The sequence below is a fragment of the Eurosta solidaginis genome, chromosome 4, assembly GCF_040869045.1.
Source record: "Eurosta solidaginis isolate ZX-2024a chromosome 4, ASM4086904v1, whole genome shotgun sequence".
Classification (NCBI taxonomy): domain Eukaryota; kingdom Metazoa; phylum Arthropoda; class Insecta; order Diptera; family Tephritidae; genus Eurosta; species Eurosta solidaginis.
In genome coordinates this window covers 215,632,780-215,639,347 of record NC_090322.1, presented here as the reverse complement: position 1 = coordinate 215,639,347, position 6,568 = coordinate 215,632,780, and positions in this window count along the sequence as shown.

The following is a 6,568-nucleotide window of genomic DNA, read 5'->3' as shown; positions in this document are numbered from 1 at the left end:
AACTTCATTTTATTTAAATTTTACTATACTTTTTTAAGCTTTAGAGTTGGCAACATGGATAAAAACCGTTATGTGTGTAAATACTCGTGGATAAAGAAGCAGAAATCTCTTTAACAAGACATCAGTATTTAAAACTGTTTAATTCTATCTATAAAATATATCTCAATAATTTTTTACTTGATATATACTCACTGGTAAGTAAAATTAGTACTTTATTACATACTTTTGGTTTTTTGGCAAAAAACCCAAAGGCACGCGGGTGTCCCTACATACATCAAAGGAGCCTTTTGCTTTCATCTATTAATATTTTATGCTTTGAAATTATTTTAGGTTTTCGCTATTATTTTCTTATATTTTGGTGCCGAAAATGTTTTCAAATATCCGCAGAGAATTCTCGTTGCGGGAAGAAGAAATTATAGAAGTCTTAATGGCTGATAACAGCGACGACGGGAATGGTTCGCTCCTTGATGAAGAGGACCAAACATTTTTAGCGCAAGAGCTGAATACCGGGGGACTGCTGTTGAAATTGAACCTTATTCAAGCCCTCTTCAGTAAGATGTAATTCAAAACCTGCCAACCAGTGCTAGTGCCCAATATTTTAATTGGCGAAAAAATGCGTATTTGCCCCATAATTATCTGGAGGAACAAGTTCTTATTGCTTATAGCAACCGCTCTTTTGATGAGGAATCGACTCCTGTATACATTTTCGATAAGGTTGTTCACTTCGAAAACTTAATTGATAAGATTATAGTTCTTGAATCAATACGTTATGCTGAACAAAACGGCCGATCTTTTACTATGAGTAATAAAGAGGCAAAACTTTCTTCGGAATGATCTATCTAATGAGCTATCATTGCTTACCTACATTTCGGAATTATTAGTCTACGGATATTTATATGGGAGTTCCTTACATTGATAATGTGATGACTATAAGACATTTCGAAGAAATAAGAAGAGACTTGCATTTCAGTGACAATTCTAAAGAGCCGCGTAGGACCGATCTAAATTATGACAGAGCTTCCAAAATACGCCCAGTTTTGAAGAACTTCAATCGAGCTTTTCAAAGCTCTATGACCTATACCTAGACCCAGGCAATAGACGAACATATGGTTAAGTCCAAAGTTAAGTCCAAAGGTCAAAATATCATGAGACATGTGTAGAATGAGCCAACAAAGTGGGGATTAAAAATATGGTGAAGGGCAGACTCTTCTACGGGATATTTATTTCAGTTTGACTTGTATACTGGAATAAAAAATAGCGGCCCTGAAACTGGATTTGGGGAATTGGTGGTGTTGCAATTGTTATTCCTAACATAATTTGTGTTTATTTTAAAACAAATATTCGCAACTACTTTTCTTTTTACACATAAAAACATGTATACCTTTTCGCATATAGGGTCATATATGTCCCCTTTAAAAACCACATAAATATAAAAATTAAAAATTGTTTTCTTAAATTTTATGTTGAACTAAACCAAAATAAATAGATACAAACCAAAAAAAATTATTTTTACTACCTTGGTTTCCTTATAAACGTGTAAGGGTTAATTATTGACATTAAAGGCATTATTTTTGAATAAAACAAGAAGAATTTATTTAACGACATTCGAAAAAACGCCATTACAATTTTTTTGTTTGCTGCTGTAAATAAAATTCATATTATTAGGGTACAAACGTTGAAAAAAACGTATAGAAAGTCCTCTCTCGACAAAAAAAACCCGCCCTACAAGTCGCTCATCATAGTTGTCCTGGTGTACGTCTCGCAAATATGGACGCTGTGGAGAGATGAGACGGATTTTTATGGATTCGAAAAAAATTCTGTCGAAGATTTATGGTCCTGTATGTGATGATAACGGCAAGTATCGGGGGAGGTATTTTGAAGGGTTTTACGCAGATATGATAATAGTGCAGCGAATAAAACCCCTAAGGCTTCGCGGGCTAGGTCATGTTATGCGAATTGATGAATATTCTCTTGCCAAGAAAGTATTTCAGTCGACAGCGCAGTTTTGAAGAAGAGGAAATAGAGACCCACACTGAGTTTGGGAGAGTCAGACTCGACCTCCCTCGATAACCTCCAGTTATCTCGAAAAAGCGATAGCAAATAGATAGAAAAACAATTAGTTACTCGTGGTTAGCTATTGTTGCTTATATAAATATTAGTACCAGGGCAACCGAGCTTTGCTCGGCAATCTTCGGGTATGCCGCATACTTTATTCCACATGTCATCATTAACCAAACTCTACTTTTTATAACTTTCATGAACATGAAATGGTATATTAACTTTGGTCCGATGTTTGTAACGTTACGAAATATAGAAAATAGATTCGGCATTAAGTATACCGAATTGACCAGGGCGACGAACTGAGTTGATATAGCCATGTCCGTCTGTCCGTCCGACTGTCCGTCCGTCTGTCTGTTTGAACGCAAACTAGTCCTCAAATTGTCAGATATCTCAATGAAATTTGGCACAAGGATGTATTTTTGTATTTTGCGGATGCGGCGGGATCGGACCACTATAACATATATCCACCATACAACCGATCGTTCAGATAAGACGATTTTGGTCATTCCTGCCGCAATTTAGAAAGTATAAACGTGAAATTCGGTGATATGTATTTTAATATATAATAGAAGATTTTCTGAAAAAATAACTTTGATCGGAGCTATATGTATATAGTATATACCTATCCCATACAACCGATCGTTCAGATAGAAATATTTTTGGCAATTTCTCCCTTAATTTCCAATATAAAAACGTTAAACTTGGTGATATATATTTTAATATATCATAGAAGATTTTCTGTAAAAATCATTTCGATCGGAGCTATATATAATATATATTCCATACAACCGATCGTTCAGATAAGGGGGTTTTTTGCCACTTTTATTTTATATTTATCTTAAAAATCGTTTAGGTATGTACATCTGTCCACTATATATTTCTTATCTTATACATCCGATTATTTGGAGATTACGAACGGGATAAGATTTTTGTTCAGCCCCATTTATGAAAGGTATGAAAAATAAATTAAAAAAACCTTTTAATTCGGATAAGTTTTTTATTTTTGTATAAGCCGTTTCTTTGTTATCAAGCCGGACTTTTATTTTGGCCCTAAAAAATAAAAGTCCGGACTTAACTTTTATTTCAGGACTTTTATTTTTAGAAGTCCGAGTTTAACTAGTTCTATCGGGCTCAGGTAATAAAAATTCGAAAATAATTTTTATCTTGATCCAAATATATTAAAAGTCCAAAACTAATAGTTTTGCAAGGAATTATATTATAAAAGGAATAATAGATTAAGCCCCTGAGTTCAATACCAAAACGACATAAATCCTCATACAATTTTTTAAGGATTCTGATAAATGCATATTCTCCTTTCCAATATCTTCAAGATAGCAACTAAAAAGTATAAGGCTAATTGGTCTTACCTAACTAAAACAATTGTATTTGCACTAAGACATTACATGTCTTGATTTTATTTTTTTCAACTTCCTCGATCCTGTTCGATTTTGATTATTACGTTTTGATTTGGAGCTTCACAAATGGTAGAAATAAGAAGGAGATATGGAGGAGAAGGAAGTAAGTTTGTTGCCTATTCGATGGTTTAGAGGATGAGAAAGGGAAGGGAAGTCCACTTTTCAAATATAAGTCAGACCAACTTCTACCTAGTACGCTATTATGTAATAAAGTAAAAAAAAATATAAAATAAAAATATGAAGATGCTCCGGCTCAGATAGTATTCTTATGGATAGCCATGTTTAGCAGCAAAGACATCGCAATAACTAGACTGAGTTGTGAGAAAGGTGGAGGAAGATTTTGTTTCCTAAGTGCTCCCAACTGGCGTCAAATTTCATAAACTAAAAGTGGCTGACATAATTTGCTACTCAATGGCCAAAATCCCCTAAGTGGTTAAGAGCCAACTAATTGATCAATGAATGTCATCCCCATTGATTTATGTCCTGATAATTATGTTGTGTTTCATTCATATTTAGCTCAATTTAATTTCCTCATTTAATTAATATAAACTCATTAAATTTGTTTTTATTCAAACACCACTAATGATTTTTTACAGAAAACCCTTAAATCTCAGCCACAGGCTTTATTATTGTCATACTGTGGTTGCTAACGCCAAAAATAGTAGTCGAATTTTTTCGAAAAATATTTGCGGTTTTCTGTGTATAAAAAGTCAGCTTAGTTATGCTATTAATTAAATAATTTAATAAGGTGTACACTGTTTTTATTAAAGTGTGTCACTGGTGATTTTATTGCAGTTTTTATTTTATTCTTTTCGTTTGCCATCTCATCATTATCATTAATTGGCGCTTAACCGCCTAGGAGATCGTGACAGTTATGTAGAAAGTTTGGCCATTCATCTCAGTTTCGTTATAACTTTCACCATGTGGAAGTACCATGGGAAAATAAATCTTCATCCATCTGTCTTTTGCAGCCTTTTACCTCTGCTAATAAATGCGTCTTCTTGTATTCCCAAAACATGACCCCTCTGCAAACATACCATGCAGTTCATCATTAAGCTTCCTTCGATATATCCTGTTAGCATCACGAAAGCGACCATATCCTCTCTCAACACTGCCTATGATTGGGAGCTAAGAAGTATAATGAGGTATTTAAAAAGCATTGGTTCTACATTGAAATGGGAAAGATGGTTGGCGTCATGTGGGGACACTTAACATGCGTGAGGTCATTGCTTATTCTGTATAAATAATATCGACGGTGTGCCAGAGTGAAGCGCGTCTCACAAGGGATAGTGCTTTAATTAGCTGCGAGTTTCGGTTATTTGTCGGGGAAAACGCTGTCCATAAGTCATTTATCGGCACCGTACCTTTCCGAATATTTAATGATGACTACGACGGTCTTTTAGGCTTTTTTCATTTAAATGGCTAAAAAGTTTTATGACAGGTTTTTTTGTTGTACCAGCGGATATAAGACCTTATCTCCCTGGGAGGCCTAGACTCTTCAATCAGATGCCTGCTGGGATGTCACAGTTTCTCATAATTCAATAAAAATAGTCTGATCAGCATTTCGTTTCTTGTCTTTGGGGAAAATTCTCGACTACGACGTTGAATGCTGGAATGCTCTCGCGCAATCTCCTTCAGTTACTGAGCTCGTGCTTTGCACACAGAGTATATTAACTTTGATTGTATAACGGTTGGTTGTACAGGTATAAATGAACCGCGATACATATAGACTTCCATCTATCAAAACCATCAGTATCGAAAAAAAATTTGATTGTGCCAAGTCCGTCCTTCCGTCAGACCGTTAACACGATACCTTGAGTAAATTTTGAGGTATCTTGATGAAATTTGTTATGTAGGTTCCTGGGTACTCATCTCAGATCGCTATTTAAAATGCACGATATCGGACTATAACCACGCCCACTTTTTCGATATCGAAAATTTCGGAAAACCGAAAAAGTGCGATAATTCATTACCAAAGACCGATAAAGCGATGAAACTTGGGAGGTTGGTACACCTTATGACGCAGAAAGAAAATTAGTACAATTTTGGACAATAGGCACGGCACCGCCCACTTTTAAAAGAAGTTAATTTAAAAGTTTTGAAAGCTGTAATTTGGCAGACGCTGAAGGCATAGACTCTATGACGCTAACATTTTTCTGTGAAAATGGGCGAAATCGGTTTAAGCCACGCCCAGTATTTATACACAGTCGATCGTTTTTCCTTCTGTCCGCCCGTTGACACGATAACTTGAGCAAAAATCGATATATCTCTACTAAACTAAGTTCACGTACTTATCTGAACTCACTCTATCTTTGTATAAAAAATGGCCGAAATCCGACTATAACCACGCCCACTTTTTCGATATCGAAAATTACGAAAAATGAAAAAAATACCATAATTCTATACCAAATACGAAAAAAGGAATGAAACAAGGTAATTGGATTGGTCTATTGACACAAAATATAACTTTAGAGAAGCTTCGTAAAATGGGTGTGACACCTACCATATTAAGTAGAAGAAAATGAAAAAGTTCTGCAGGGCGAAATCAAAAGCCGTTGGAATCTTGGCAGAAATACTCTTCGTGGTATTATATATATAAATAAATTATCGGTACCCGACAAATGATGTTCTGGTCACCTTGGTCCACATTTTGGTCGATATCTCGAAAACGCCTTCACATATACAACTAAGGGCCACTCCCTTTTAAAACCCTAATTAATACCTTTAATTTGATACCCATATCGTACAAACACATTCTAGAGTCACCCCTGTTCCAACTTTATGGCGATATCTCGAAAAGGCGTACACCTATAGAACTAAGACCCACTCCCTTCTAAAATACTCACTAACACCCTTCATTTGATTGCCACATCGTACAAACACATCCTAGAGTCACCCCTGGTCCACCTTTATGGCAATATCTCGAAAAGGCGTCCACCTATAGAACTAAGGCCGTCCCCCTTTTAAAATACTCTTCAATACCTTCCATTTGATACCCATGTCATACAAACACATTACAGGGTTACCCTATGTTAATTTTCCTACATGGTGATTTCCCGTATTTTGTCTCCAAAGCTCTCAGCTGAGTATGT